This window comes from Geotrypetes seraphini, chromosome 11, assembly GCF_902459505.1.
Source record: "Geotrypetes seraphini chromosome 11, aGeoSer1.1, whole genome shotgun sequence".
In the NCBI taxonomy this organism is placed as follows: Eukaryota; Metazoa; Chordata; class Amphibia; order Gymnophiona; family Dermophiidae; genus Geotrypetes; species Geotrypetes seraphini.
In genome coordinates, this window is record NC_047094.1 from 140399891 (window position 1) to 140415265 (window position 15375).

The 15375-nt window shown below is 43.0% G+C and overlaps 1 protein-coding gene across 3 annotated transcripts in view; it reads left to right on the forward strand.

The window, feature by feature from the left end:
- CBFA2T2 (CBFA2/RUNX1 partner transcriptional co-repressor 2) overlaps window positions 1-15375 on the forward strand; it is a 125516-nt gene that overhangs the window by 42459 nt on the left and 67682 nt on the right. Inside the window, exon 1 of one of the 3 annotated variants that reach the window (XM_033914406.1) lies at window positions 645-764. The exons of the other annotated variants lie outside the window; for them this stretch is intronic. The gene's annotated coding sequence lies outside the window, so the exon portion shown is untranslated. Of the gene's footprint in view, window positions 1-644; window positions 765-15375 lie in introns of those variants that run through there. 3 annotated transcript variants of the gene reach the window in all.

Below are 15375 nucleotides of genomic sequence, written 5' to 3' on the forward strand. Positions count from 1 at the left end.
CGTGTGATTTTAAGAGGGCGACCCTCTTTTAGCTTGGAGCAATAACAAATACTGCGCTGGAGTTCCTTAAGGGCCCCAGGCCATTTGCGTACGGGGCTGGTTTTGCTGTGAGTGTCGGTCATTCTGTGGGGATTGCGGTGGCAGAAGAGAGAATTGAAGGAAAGAGTAGAAAAAGATATTTGGATGAAAGCTCTGCACTGTGCCGTTTCTTTTGTCTTGATGGGAGATAAAATGACCATGAACACGGTAGACTTGGTGGGGGCTCCTGGTCTAGTTGACACAAGGACGATGCAGAGCTTTTATCGGTTCCCTGCATAGTCACAAGGGACTCTTTATCAATAGTTTTCGCACAATATCATCATCATTATTGTCAACCATAAACAAATTATGCGTATTTAACAACTTAATGTCCGATTGGCTGTGAGCCATCAGTAGGTGGGTACTTAGTGACATCAGCTGGCAGCGAGCCCTGGTAACAGTGTGAGAAAGGGAGATTTTTATCTGGTATTCTGGCAAGCTCAGAAGCCGAGTTGTTTGGCAGGATCTTCCCATCTGGGATCCATCTGTGTTTCCTTGGAATTGGACAGGCAGCCCTGGCCGGTGAGAAACCGCAGATGTGAGAGAGCTGACACATGTCCCAGCTAATGAAAGGCGAGAGAAGACCAGGGCTGCGAGAGAAAGCAGGCAAAAGATTTTGATTTCCCTTTGCATTGAGATTTTCCAATATTGCCGAGCAGCTGGAGACGTGTCATCTTGGCTTTTAGGTGAGCTTTAATTCTAGGTTTTCTTCTTGAAAGTCTGTTCATTTTCACGGTGGTTGTGTATTTCACTGGCTTGGGAAATATTAGCACATTGATGGGGCTTGTGGTGTCTCGCTCACCTGCAAGCAAAGATTTCCTGCTGTATCCTCCCCTCTGCGACATGCCAGAGCAAAACAATGCTAAGCCCTCTCTCTATCTGACTGCAGTGTCTCTGCTGGGTGGCACTACCCTTCATCTGAAATGAAACTGACTTTGATGTTACAAATGAAAGAAGCATATTTTGGCTTGGCATTTGGGAGGAAGACTTAATTTCTTTTTTTTGTTTTGTTTTGTTTTGTTTCCTGCCTTGAAAAGTAGCTGTCCAGAATTTATTACGGTAATTGGGAATGCAGCAGGAAGTGGAAAGCTCGCTCTTAATCATTTTTGTGTGTGAACGAGTTTATGCTTTTGGTATATTCATGGCAAGCACTGCGCAAACCTGGCGTGCATGCAAATTTTAGCAATTTCTTTCATTCAGCTAGCCTGCATTACCCCTCAGACAGTACGAGCCCGCCACATACATTAATTGTATACCTTGGACCTTTGCATTTTCCCCTTGCCACTACGGGGATGTGTAACCAACCATATGTTATGGAGCATATGGATGTGAATGTACCCAGGCTGTGTTGCCTCCCACACTGATTTCTTTTCAGGCGTTTTTCAAACATTGCCCAAAGGCTTTGCATTAGAAAGCTAGCAGAGAAACCCTTTAATTTGATTTTGCATGACTGCTCTATATAAAAAGGATAGCTTTCCAATCAGTTTTTTATTTCTTGCTAGCTGGGCTATGATTGATCCTTCTCCTCTTGGAACATCTTGAGAGCAAACTTTAAAGTCTGGTTTTCCCCAAAGTAAGTTGAGTCTTTGGCGCAGACCGTTTCTGCTAGAGCAGCCAGCAGATATGTTTGTGTGAAGCTGGAGTTTTACTGGGGTGGATCCCAGCCTTCGTACAAGCTTCCTGGTCCTCTCCACTGCAGTGTAAATATAACTGTATAGCAGACCGGTAACAGCTGTGTTGTGTTTCCTGATCCGAGCGGTGATCTGTCTGTGCAGTAAAGGGTCATGGTTACTTTGAACATGTGGTTCCCATATTTGTCTCTCTTTTCATTGACCTTATGAACAGGTAAGTAGGACGGTGTTAGTTGAAGCAAGATGTTTTAAGTATATTTGTAGATCTCTGTACTAAGTGCAGTTCTGAGTTCTGCAGGATTGCTCTACAGTACATGGCATCTTCCTCCAACGTTTAACAGTCATAAAACATAGCGTGATCAGGACTCCTAAGTCATTTTATTCATGTGGGCTGTGATGTTGTTCCATGGACATGTCACCAGCTTCCAGGACTCAAAAGTTCTAAAATATCTATTATCACTTGTGTCCGACAGCAAATACTGCATTTTGACATACTTGTAGCTGCTGAATTAGGATTTGGAGGGGGAGGGGTTGACCGCTAGGGATTTTGGATCCGAGCCTACTTGGGTCACCAGGAACATTTGCAGGGACGATCAGGAGGGTCAGGGCTCTTGGATCATCTTTGCTGCATCTGTACGATGGATTTGCATGAGATTTATTTGCATTCACTGCTTCCATTCTATGCAAATAGATCTCATGCATATTCATTTGGGAAATCCTGAAAACCCGACCAGGTGAGGGCTGAGGTTGGACACCCCTGTGCTAGATTTTCTACATGCCCTTTTGCACAGTCCTTTAACGCTAATTTTACTGTTCTTCTTGCATCAGGGAGTAAGATCTGCTGCTAGAAGCAAGGTAGCTTTATAAAGACCAAACAGTTGTCTGCATGTTGTTCAGGTTTTCAGCTTGTGTTCATTTTGATATTGTGCTGGCATGGCTCTCCCCTGAATATTTTTGGGTCTTTCTCAGTTCAGTTACTATATCTGGATGTTTTCTTTGCCACACATGAAAAATAAAGGTCACACAGTTACCAGAACACATATATTGAGGGATACTATAGACATATATAATTAAATCTGTGTAAATGGAATATTGCTCTAGATACTGGGTTATGCTTGACCAGGGTTCTCAACCCCAGCCAGTGAGATTCTCAAGATAGCTACAATGAATATGCATGAGAGATATTTACATACAGTGGAGCTATTACATGCATGCAAATATTCTCAAGGCATCGCCAAGTAGAACTAACCACTATTAAGAATAGTATTTAGCATTTTTTAGTCCTCAGGAATGTAGGTCGGGAATAAAGTCTCCAGAGATTCACCAGGTACCATCTTCATTGGTCTTCAAACTCTTAATCCGTCAGCTTTCATTTAGTTTCAATTTGCAGATTTTTACTTAATTTATATATCACTCTCTGATTAATAATTACTTAACTTGAATGTCAGCGGGAGTCGACACTTTGCAGACATGTTTTGCCAACAGGCTGTTTCAAGGAAACATCCCCTCTTACCAGGAACCCATCTCTTTGTTTGGTTCTACTTGGAGATACCTTCATTGTGTACCACTGTTATAAGACTGAGTGATTGAATTAAGCCAGGGGTGTCCAACCTTTTGGCTTCCCTGGGCCTCATTGGCCGAAAAAAATGTTTCTGGGGCCGCGCAAACGCTGCAGCAAGACAGAGGAAGGAGCCGGCAAGACGCTAAACACCCGGGGGCAGCAGAAGAGAACACTGCATCGCCCTCGACCGGGGCCACACAAAATACTTCACGGGGCCACATGCGGCCCTCGGGCTGCAGTTTGGACACCCCTGAATTAAGCAATTGCTTTTCAGTGTTGTACTGTGCAAATATTCTCATGCTTATTCATTGTGGTTATCTAGGAAACCTATCTGGCTGGGTGTATCCCCAGTCTCCTTCAGTCTGTCCCAGTATGGCAATTCTTATGAGTTGAGAACGCCTGGCTTCAGATCGACATTTTCCCCCCCCTCCCCCATTAGTACAGACACACTGGTTACTGAATTTGTTATTGTTGGGTTGCCAATGTTGCCATAATAATAACAACAATATCGTTGCTATCATTATCAAGTTGTGATTCTTTTTATGTAGAGAAAATAGAATTAGAAGGCTGATGCTCTTCTTCCCCGCCAGAACACGAGGGCTGAAAGACAATGTTAGTCATAAATGGCTGTGCGAAGGTGCGTGAATGCAAGTCAAGCAAGAGGGAAATGTACGAAGGAGCTAGCTTACGTGTGATGATGGTCTTTGGAGCAGAGCGCCGTCTTCCACAGAGGTCCCATTGTGTTAGAGCTGTGCGCTAGATCAGCATACCTAACGCCAGAGTCATATAATGGGCAGATGGTATGCAAATAGGCCCAGTATACAAAACCAACAGGAGGAAATGTTTTTTTCACTTGGAGAATAGTTAAGCCTGGAACGCAGTGCCAGAGGTTGTGGTAAGAGCGGATAGCGTAGCTGGTTTTGAGAAAAGTTAGGACAATTTCCTGGAGGAAAAGTCCATAGTCTGTTATTGTGATTGTGAAAGACATGGGGGAAGCCTCTGCTTGGCCTGTTTCGGTAGCCTGGAATGTTGTTACTCTTTGGAGATTCTAGATGGAATCTTGTTATTGTTTGACAATCGACCTGGGATGTTTCTAATTACTATTTAGCATTCCAGATTCTTGCTACTCTTTGGGATTCTGGAATGTTGCTATTCTGGGTTTTGGCCAAGTACTGGTGACCTGGATTGGCCACCGTGAAGACGGGATACCGGGCTAGATGGACCATTGGCATGACCCAATAAGGTTGTTCTTTTGTTCTAAATCAGAGAAATAGAGAAGGCGGTTTGCCAGAATGCAGAATTTTGTGAACCAACTCGGCATTTCGAAAAGGAGCCTATATGATAGTGCTATAAAATGTCTCTACGTATATGAATAGGTCTGTCCCCCCCCCCCCATATGTTGGGATGAGCCACTCAGCTGCATAGGAAAGCTTTCTGACAAAATGCCAGCTGGTTATTGCAGGTGGAGAATCTCTGACTTTGAAATTCCCTTAAAATTGTCTTTAATCCCTTGTAATCTGGATAATTTCTTGAGGGGTAAAATGTAGAGGATATTTCCTCTGTAAGATGAGGAAGGTTGTTGAGGTGCTTTGATAGATTCATATTATAGAAGAAGTGACAAGATTTTGTTTTTGCTGAGGTGTGTTTTTTTCCCTTCAACTTGCTTCTTTCTTAATGAAGACTGGTCATAGGCATTTTGACTTATTACTGGAATTAATAAAAAGGGAAAGAAAAAAAGATGTTCTCTGTTTAATGTCGTAAAATGAGGGGAGATATGATAGAGATATGATAGAGACCTTCAAGATCATGAGGGGCATAGAGAGGGTGGATAGGGACAGATTCTTCAGGCTGAAGGGGTCAACAGGCACGAGGGGGCATTCGGAGAAACTGAAGGGAGATAGGTTCAGAACAAATGCAAGGAAGTTTTTTTTCACACAAAGGGTCGTGGACACTTGGAATGCGCTACCGGAGGAAGTGATCAGGCAGAGTACGGTACAAGGATTCAAACAGGGATTGGACGGATTCCTGAGGGATAGGGGGATCGTGGGATACTGAGAGAAGTGCTGGGATGTAACACAGGTATAGAAAGCTAACCAGGTAATAAGTATAGAAACCCAACCAGGTCGTGCATGTGCAAGACCGGAGGGTTAGGACTTCGATGGGAAGATAGGACTCAATGGGAAACCAAGGTGGCAAAGGGGCCCCTTCTGGTGACTCAGACAGGCCGTGACCTGTTCGGGCCGCTGCGGGAGCGGACTGCTGGGCGGGATGGACCTATGGTCTGACCCGGCGGAGGCACTGCTTATGTTCTTATGATGGAAAAACAAGTTGGCGGGGTCTAAATGCCTCACTCTTTCCCACATAGTCACCTCCATGGACAAAGTCATACCTTTTTGCTTTTAAACCTCACTGTGACCAAACATCTCCTCTCCCCCCAATTGCTTACCAAATCCTCCCTTGGGGGGGGCATCAAGTTAGATGGAATGGAGTGGGAAGAGTATTTGGTAATTCCAATCTCACCCAGGGAGGAGTTATGGGTAGGCGAATTGGAAGGGGGAGGGCTGGGTGCAATTACCCCTCATTGATGTCATGTCTCTAGCTACTCCTCCACCCTGCCTGTTGACGCTGAGGCATTTTTTTAAACCAGTTTGATCGTCTTTGTATGATCCTCATTCATCTGTTGCTACTCAGTAGTTTGTGATCCTGCCTCAGCTTGAACTTGTCAGCAACATGTCGGGGTTCCCTTATTCAGATTATTAATCCTGGCAGAAAACACCCAGCACCACATGCTACAAGTCTGATGTCTTGTACGTGCAGAGAACACCTCGGGCTGTGCAAAATGCTGTAGAATCCATGGCTGACGAGGTTCCTAGCTGGAGTGGTAGGTATGTGTTGAATTCACTTTTATATTGTGAGATTTGGAAAACAACCAGAATAATAAAAACTGGCTTGCTGTGCCGCCTTCTGTGCTTGGCGTGGGAAAACTCGCCTACCTTCAGTTTTTCCAGAGCTCCTACTCACCTGTTTTACTCAGTCCCTAATCCCTTTTATTTGTTCTGTCTAGTTTAAATAGATTGTTTCTCTGTCAAGTAGGGACCATCTCGTGTACAGCACTGCGCAGGTTTGGGGTGCGATATAGAAATGATTAGTACTAGCAGATGAAGGTGCACTTACAACCTATTTTGGCCTGTTGACTTTTCAGACAACAAGCTGTTCAGGACTGGCCCAACATGTGTTTTTGTTGTGGCTTTCCTATAGCTATGCTAAAATTCTTATATTCCGAATTATCTCCAGAGGATTCCGTACAGATTGCAGCAAGACAGAGCTCTAACAATAAAAATAATTTGTCTAAGCCAAAAATTATCGAAAGGGTTGAGAGACCCATCTCCCAAGTAGATATGTTTTCAGCAATTTATGAAGAGTTAATATGCAGTTGATCTGATAGAAATAGACAAATCATTCCAAATCTTGGAAAGAGGAAGCACGACAGACTGACCATAATGTTCTGTACCAAAAGGCTTTAGGAAATCAAATGGTTTTTTTTCCTCTAAAATGGGGATGTATTGGGGAGTGTCCTATCCCGGCATTTTGTGCTCGCGGCAGCAGAGTTTGAAAAGGCAGACATAAGTTATGTATCTCCCCAACCTTGATAAAGGATTGCGAAATGCATCAGCAAGGGGATGAATAATAATAATAATAATTTTATTTTTATATACTGTCAAAGCCATAGTAGTTCGAGGCGGTTTACAATAAGAAGAGCTGGACAGTCAGCGAAAAAAACCCAACAATGAAGTCTTTGAATCCATGAATATTTGTAGGGAGGGAGAGAGACAGTAAAAAGTTGCAATGTAGGAACATCAATTACATATAAGTAGAATACAGTGGTGAAGCTTTAGGAGTTCTTGAACAGATTGGTTTTAACTAGTTTTCTAAAGTTAAGATAAGATGAGGAGTGCTTGATGAAGTTGCCTAGCCAGCTATTCTGTTGACTTGCTTGGAAAGCAAGAGTTCTGTCAAGGAATCTTTTGTATCGGCAGGTTTTTATTGTAGGGTGGCTAAACATATGTATTCTGGAACAATCCAATTTAAAATGTGAGACCAGGTATAGGGAGGCCAAGCCAAGTATAGATTTGAAACAAAGGCAGGCAAATTTGAACAGCACTCTTGCTTCTAGGGGCAGCCAATGAACTACGCAAAAGCTAAGTTAAAGCATATTTATCTTAAATCTGCACAGTATCTATGTAAAATACTAAGATAGAAACATAGAATCATAAGAACATAAGAATAGCCTTACTGGGTCAGACCAATGGTTCATCAAGCCCATTTTCACAGTGGCCAATCCAGGTCACAAATACCTGGCCAAAACCCAAGGTGTAGCAATATTCCATGCTACCGATACAGGGCAAGCAGTGACTTCCCCTGTGTCTTTCTCAATAACAGACTATGGACTTTTTTCCTCCATGAACTTGTCAAAACCTTTCTTAAAACCAGCTGTGCTATCCACTCTTAACAAATCCTCTGGCAACGTGTTCCAGAGCTTAACTATTCTCGGAATGGAAAAAAAATTTCCTCCTATTGGTTTTAAAAGTATTTCCCTGCAGTTTCATCGAGTGTCCCCTAGTCTTTGTAATTTTTGATGGAGTGAAAAATTGATCCACTTGTACCCGTTCTACTCCACTCAGGATATTGTAGACTTCAATCCTATCTCTCCTCAGCCGTCTCTTTTCCAAGCTGAAGAGCCCTAACCTTTTTAGTCTTTCCTCATATGAGAGAAATTCCATCCCCTTTACCATCTTGGTTGCTCTTCTTTGAACCTTTACTAGCGCCACTATATCTTTCTTGAGATAAGGAGACCACAATTGAAGGCAGTACTCCAGATGAGGTCACACCATGGAGCGATACAGGGGCATTATAACATTCTTAGTCCTTTCTACCGTGAGTTGCATTGGCTTCCAGTGGAGGCGCGTGTTATGTTTAAGTTGGGTTGTCTTTGTTACAAAGTTGCATATGGTATTGCTCCAAACTATATGACCGATAGATTTCTCATAGCATTCCATAAACATAGGAGAGAATCATATGCATTGTTTAATTTTCCATCTGCTCAAGGTTGTAAGAGCAAGAAATCCTTGGAACATACACTAGCATTTCAGGCTGCTTTCGATGACAGGGAATTTAGGCCACAGTTGCGTAGTGCTTGCTCCTATAAGCACTTTAGAACTCAATTGAAAACTCATCTTTTTTTCAAAATATTTAGCCAACTAATTTAAATCATCCTTAGGTTATGTTATTTTTAATCTTTTGTTCACCGCATTCAACTTACAGTTATATGGTTTATAAGTACTATGTTATGTTAACCATCCCTTTTTTAAATAATTCCTAGCAACCTGTTTACTTTTTTGGCCGCTGCCACACATTGGGCAGAGAGTTTCATTGTACTGTCTATGATAACACCCAGATCCTTTTCTTGGGCGCTAATCCCCAAGGTGGACCCTAGCATCTGGTAACTGTGGTTTGGGTTATTCTTCCCAATGTTCATCACTTTGCATTTGTCCACATTAAATTTCATCTGCCATTTGTATGCCCAGTCTTCCAATTTTCTAAGATCTGCCTGCATTATCTGCAAATTTAATCATTTCACTCGTTGTTCCAATTTCCAGATCATAAGAACAGCTAGGCTGGGATTGATGAGGATTTGCACCATGGCGAGTTATGGTACTCGGGTGACAGTCTGAAGATCCTTAGCAGCACTTGCAAGAGTATTAGTTAGTTTTCAAATTCAAGGCCACATTTGTTTTTTGCATTTCATGACTAGTGATTTATGAATCATTGAATATTTATATGACAAGCTGGCAAGGAACAAATGTTACTTAAGAAGTGAAGATAAAATGGAAATATCCTTTTTGAATGGACAAATATGAGGAAAAGGACAGCTTTGGGTGTGCCCAAGTGAGGAGTAAGATGGTCCCATCCATATTGTCAGGAACTGGCAAGACAATCTGGAATGTGGTTCAGAAAGTGAAAGTAAAATTTTGGGAAGACATGTGTAGTGGACACACAGCATGAAGTATTCACCTGTGTAGCTGATGTCATCCAACACGAAACGTGGAATGTTGACTAGTTCTTGAGCTGGAAGAGTCCAAAAAACCCTTCCATGTACCATAAGGGCCCTTCAGGATTATTGCTTTAATGGGATGAACATGTTTTTCCTGCCTTGAAACTTCTGGTCTTTTATGTGGTTCCCCTCAGTTAAGAATTTTTTTTGTCCTTTTTATTCTTTTTGTTCTTGCTATTAAGTTGAGGCCATTTATCGAAAAATTGTTGTTTTTTTTTGTTCTATTAATTTTGTTCACTATTTTGTTCTCTCTGAGAAAATGAGGTTTAGATGTTGCTCTACCTGCATTTGAAAAATATTGATCATTGATGGACTTTTAAAGCAGGGCTACGGTGATAGACGGTAAAAACAAACCGATTCAGATTCCAGCTTCAAAATAAAAACTTACTTTAAGATACAGTAAATTTATTATTTTATACTTACATCTTTGTCCTGGATCCATAGTTATATTTAACAGTACTTTAGATCCAGAATAATATCATTAGGAGGCAGAGTTATACAGTAGGACAATAGAGGCGTCTGAGTTGAAGGTTTGGGGTACCAGCTCCGGATGTACTATGTAGGTCTCTAGCATTGATGATCCAAATAAGTAAAGTGTGTTAAATTTGGGTACCTTAGGTATTTCCCTGACCCTGAAGGGCTTATAATCTAAGTTTATATCTGAGTCAGTAGTGGCTAAAGTGACTTGGCCAAGGTTTGTTTATTCAGTGATGCTTCAATACAATATAGTTTCTTCTATCCTGCAATTTTTCTTTGAGAAATTGATGCAGCTTATAACAAGAGTTTCTTACATTAATAACGCACGGGAAGTTCTTGAAGAAGATAAACAGGGATGAGAGTCCCAGATATAATATGGTAGTTACAAGGAGAACAGACATGTTTTCAAAGTTTTTCTGAAGTGATAGTATGAGGAGGACTGTCGCAAGTACGTTGGGAGAATGTTCCAAATGTATGGTCCTTGAAACTCAAAGGTGGATTTGAACATCTTTTTTTGATACACCAGTTGAAAAGACGAGAATCACTGTGTAAATCTTGAGTTGAGGAAAGTGTGTAAGACTTTAATATTGGACGCTATTCCGTTAGTTCTCTCCGTAGATAGCTCTGTAAACCATACAAGCTAACTTGTAGTGAATTATTTTTTTCACCAGAAACCAATATAACTTTTTCAGTAGTGGACAGGCCTTCTCAATCTAACTTGAGTGAAAAATTAGTCTGGCTGTTGTGTTTTGGAGTAGTTGCAATTGCTTGACTTTTCTCTCTGTAATGCCATAATACAGGGAGTTGCAATAGTCTAGGTATGGTAGTAGAGTAGCCTGAGTTGCCAGTCTAAAGCTTTCCTGGGTCAGAGTTGGTCTGATTGTTCTCAGTTGTCTTATTCTGAAAAAAACATTTCTTTACCAAGGTCGTAATTTGGTCGCTGAAGAATAGAATGGAATCTAGCGTAACTCCTAGCACCTTGGAGGATTTCTCACCTTTGGACAGCTGTAGTTTCTTGCAAGGTAATGAGTCATAGTCTCCAAACCAGAGCACCTTGGTGTTTAGTTTAAGAAAGTTTATATGTGCCCATATACTTAGGTTATCAACAGTTTCTTTTAAGAGATCCAATTGTTGTTACAGGACTCAATGGCTGCATGGAGCAGGAAAATATGCGAACCTGAGGGAAGGAGAGACTTTTACCCACTGGTCTCAAGTAGAAGGTGAAAGGGGGGAGCTTTGTGGGACTCTTAAAAACCCACAAAACAAAACACATCTTCCAGGCCATTCTGAACTCATCTACAAGACTGAAATTGAAACCTTCCGCATCAAATGTATAAATTTGGATTTCTGATAAGCTTTTTTTTTGAGAGAGAGAGAGAGAAGGACTCCTCTAAAACCACTTTCTTCTCATATTTCTCTTGATATGCCATCAGAATGGACTGCAAGAATAAGCGTTATCAAAACCGAGAAACCGATTTTGGTCTAACATTTTGCTACTGGCAGTGGTGGTGATGTGTAAGTTTATCTGCTCAATAGACCCAAATTGGAATTTTCTTCCTCGAAGCTGATTGCATCAGTGTCGACTGCTTTGCTTTCAATTTACCACTATCTTATTGCAAAAACAGGATCCTTCTCCACACTTGCAACACAGAAGGACTTGCATTCTTCACCTGATGTTGGCCGAGATAGTTCATGGAAAGGACCTGGACATCTGTCTGAATTTCAGAAGACTTCTTTGCCTTCATCTTTGAGGCTCAGCACCTCTGTCCAAGATTGACCTAAACGTGTCAGCATGGAAGGGATCCACTGCCTTGGCACTGTTTGGCCTGAAGCAGAAGCATCACCTCCGGTAATACTTGAAGAGATTTGCAAGTGGGCAACATTGCACTCTGCAGTTCCAAACATTTCTCCTCTATTTCTAGAATTGGTCGGATCAGATCATGCTAGTAGATGGATTATAAATTTGTGCAGTTGGCTGACATTCCTGGTCTGCCATTGTAACGCCATGCTCTTCCCCCTACAGAAGATCTGTCATGACGGATTTTGTTAAGGAGATACCTCAGTCCGTGCCCTTCAGATTACAGAAGTGGTGAATCTAGAGCTCCAACGCTCAGCATTTTAATGCAGTTGCATGTCATGAAAAGCTTCAAAGATAGTTAGATATTTCACTACTTGCTCTTTAGTAAATAATCTGAAATTTGAAGCTAGGTGGTTCAAGTGCAGAGGTTGGCAATGCTGGTCCTCGAGAGCCACAGGCAGGGCAGGTTTTCAGGATCTCCACAATGAATATGTATGAGATGGGTTTGCATGCACTGCCTCCTTGAGATGCAAATCTATCCTGTGGATATCCTGAAAACCTGACCTGTCTGTGGCTCTCGGGGACTGGAATTGCCTAGCCCTGCTCCAATGTATCAAACCTAAGGTGTGCTTAGGAGTTCTGTTCCCTCCCTTCATCACAGTAGCAGAAATTGGGAAGTGGGAACTGAAGTAGGGACTCTAGTAAGAGGAAAACCAAATGCTTCCAGGTTCCTTTCATGCAGCTGTTCAGTGCAGATGTTACTGTACTGTGTAGGAGCGCAGTCTATGCTGTTTGCCCATTTCTCATTCTTATACATGTACACTTCTTATGAAAAATTATTTCTTAGTAAATGTTTTATTTTGGGGAAGAAATGTATCTTGTGTTGCTGGCTGTCTTCTGAACCACCTTCATTCTGGTACTGGAGGACTTATGGGTTGGGAGGCCCGTTTGGCTCGTTCTTCTCGATGCCGGAGCAGAGACTTTGTTCACACTTGGACTCCATACTTGAACATTTTGACTCCTGAGAGTCGTAGCCGGGTCTTGAATAGACTCCACCTCTGAAACTGTGCTTCTAGGTGTTTCTGCTGTTCCCTGCTTACGAGTTTTTCTGTATCAGTGGGGGGATGGGGAGGGGTGGGTGGGGGGTAGGGGCTTCTTTGTCGTGGGGGGGGACATAAGAGTCCAGTCCTCTACGGGTGTTTGATGGAAGTGCATTCTATGGTTGTTATTGCTGTTGTGTTTACTGTTGCTTAATAAAATAGATTTGAACATAAAATTAGTTTCATAGGTGGTTTTTTTTGGGGTGTGTTTTAGGGCAGATCTTCTCGTAGCTGGCATGTCCGGTAATAACCTTCCCGTTGTTATTTCTAGACTATGGTCTGTGTGTGTGGAAAGTGAACCCCTTGTTCACAGGGTCCTTCTCCAGCTGGGTGATGTTGCCTTTTTCCACACGCTGAGCTTTCTGCTACTTGACGTCAAGTGCTTTTTCTTTTGAGTCTCTGGCATGCAAAAACCAGAGGAGGTGCTTTATTGACAGAGAGTGTGTTTTAATTCTCCTTTACAGTTTATATTTCTGATTTTCAGATGGCAACTTTGCTCCTTTTCCTTCCTTTCTCTGGTTTTAATTTAACACACAAACATATGTACAGACGGATGTGAAACACCTGAAAGCCCAGATAGTCTAATTTTAATATATAAGAAACTGAAGACCCCATGGTGACGGGATTGAAATTTGGACCCCCTCCCCCATTTTAGCTTAGAAGGGAGACGTGATGAAAGATGGTGTCAGGGTGTTCAAATTCTGTGATGTATCGTACCAAGAAAAGCGAGCAGAGTTCATCCAAATCACTCGCTCTCTCTGTTTAAACAAAGACTGTTTGAAGCCGGTAGTTATAGTAATGGGATTGAGAAGAAGGCTGTTAACCTGTAGGGGAAGGGAGGGGTGAGTTACAAAGACACTCTTCCTTCGCTTCTCCCAGCTGAGACCTTGAACTTGGATCCCAGCCAGAAGATGGTGAAAGAGTGCGCGAGAGTCCTGTCTTAGAGGGCCGCAATCCAGTCGGGTTTTCAGGATTTCCCCACTGAATATGCATGAGATCTATTTACATGCATTTCTTTCCATTCTATGCAAATAGAGCTCATGCCATAGAAGGACATTTTTTTCACTCCCAGCTCTGGAACGTGTTGCCAGAGGTTGTGGTTTTAAGAAAGGTTTGGACAAGTTCCTGGAGGAAAAGTCCATAGTCTGTTATTGAGAAAGACATGAAATGTTGAGAAAGCATGAAATGTTGCTACTCCTTGGGTTTTGGCCAGGTATTAGGGACCTGGATTGGTCACCGTGAGAACGGGCTACTGGGCTTGATGGACCATTGATCTGACCCAGGAAGGCTTATTCTTATGATGTTAATGAAATCCTGAAAACCCGACCTGGTGAGGGCTGAGGTTGGACACCCCTGGCTCCCTCTGGAGCAACAGTGCTTCTTGCTCTTGCAGAAAGAATGCAGCCGCTTTGAAACCGCTCCAACCTGTTGCTGTGGTGCAAGCTGTGGCTGCTTAAAGAGCTTGTACTGGGGTGCAAGGGGGGTGGGGGGGGACTGGGATAGGCTGTGGGGCAGGGAACAGCTGCGTCCTGGACTGTTGACGTCTGCTTTCTCTGCTCTCTGGAACCTCACACCAGCTGCAGCTATTGTCTTGCCCGGAATCCATTTACCCAGCTTCATCTGTTCCTTTGCACATTCGGGGGGGGGGGGAGGGGGGAGGTTGGGAGAAGGGATTTGCATTAAACTCTCATCCCAATCCCCCCATGTCCCTGGACTGCAGGTGACTGTTATCTTGCCCAGCTGCTGCCCTTCTGCCTGATTACTTCCATATGGCTTCTGCAGCTACATATTGATGATTATTAATTTTTTTTTTTTTTTTTTGCAAACTATCCTCCCTCCCCTCCCCCACCATTAAACTTCACCCTTAGCTTGGAATTATAAGCCTCGAGGGCATTTTTACAAGCAAAACTAATTACCTGGCACTGTCCTGAAGCCTCTTTAATCGTGAGTTGAACCGTGACGGGGGGGGGCAGCACAGGTCAGCTCCTGTGGACAGGCGGTTTATGCCCGAGATGCTGGGGCTTGCTGGAATCCCTGGAGGATGTGTGAGGGGATAACTCAGTATGAACTTCGTCATAAAGGCACACACTGCAGCAGCTCTGTCTATAAAAAGAGTCCAATGAGCACAGGACTTGGGGGGGGGGGGGGAGGAATGACTTTAGTGTCTAAAAGTTTGCTCTTAGTGCCTGCCGAGAATTAGTTGAGGAGTAGGATGGAGTAGAAAACGCATCAGCTGCTGAGGGAGGAGACCAGCATTGGTGGCCCAGGGCAGAGCCTGAAAAACACATGAGCCACCAGCTGGAAAGAGCAGGAGGGACCTGGCCGCAAAAAGCATCTAGGGTGGGCCTGGGGTGGGCCACTGAAGTGACAGAATGAGGGGCAAGAAGGAGCAAAACGATTGTGGGGTTTCTTGGCTACAGTCAAGTTTCTTTAAGCTGTTCGGCCACAGCTTGTGGTTCAAACCAAGGTAACCAGGATGGTAAAGGGGATGGAAGTCTCGTATGAAAAATCGAGTAAACTCTGTTGTACGGAAGGGTTTGAATATGTGATGGAAACTGCTTACTTCGAGTGTCCAAAAGACTTATATTTGGTCTGAAGAAATGTGACCCCATCACCCC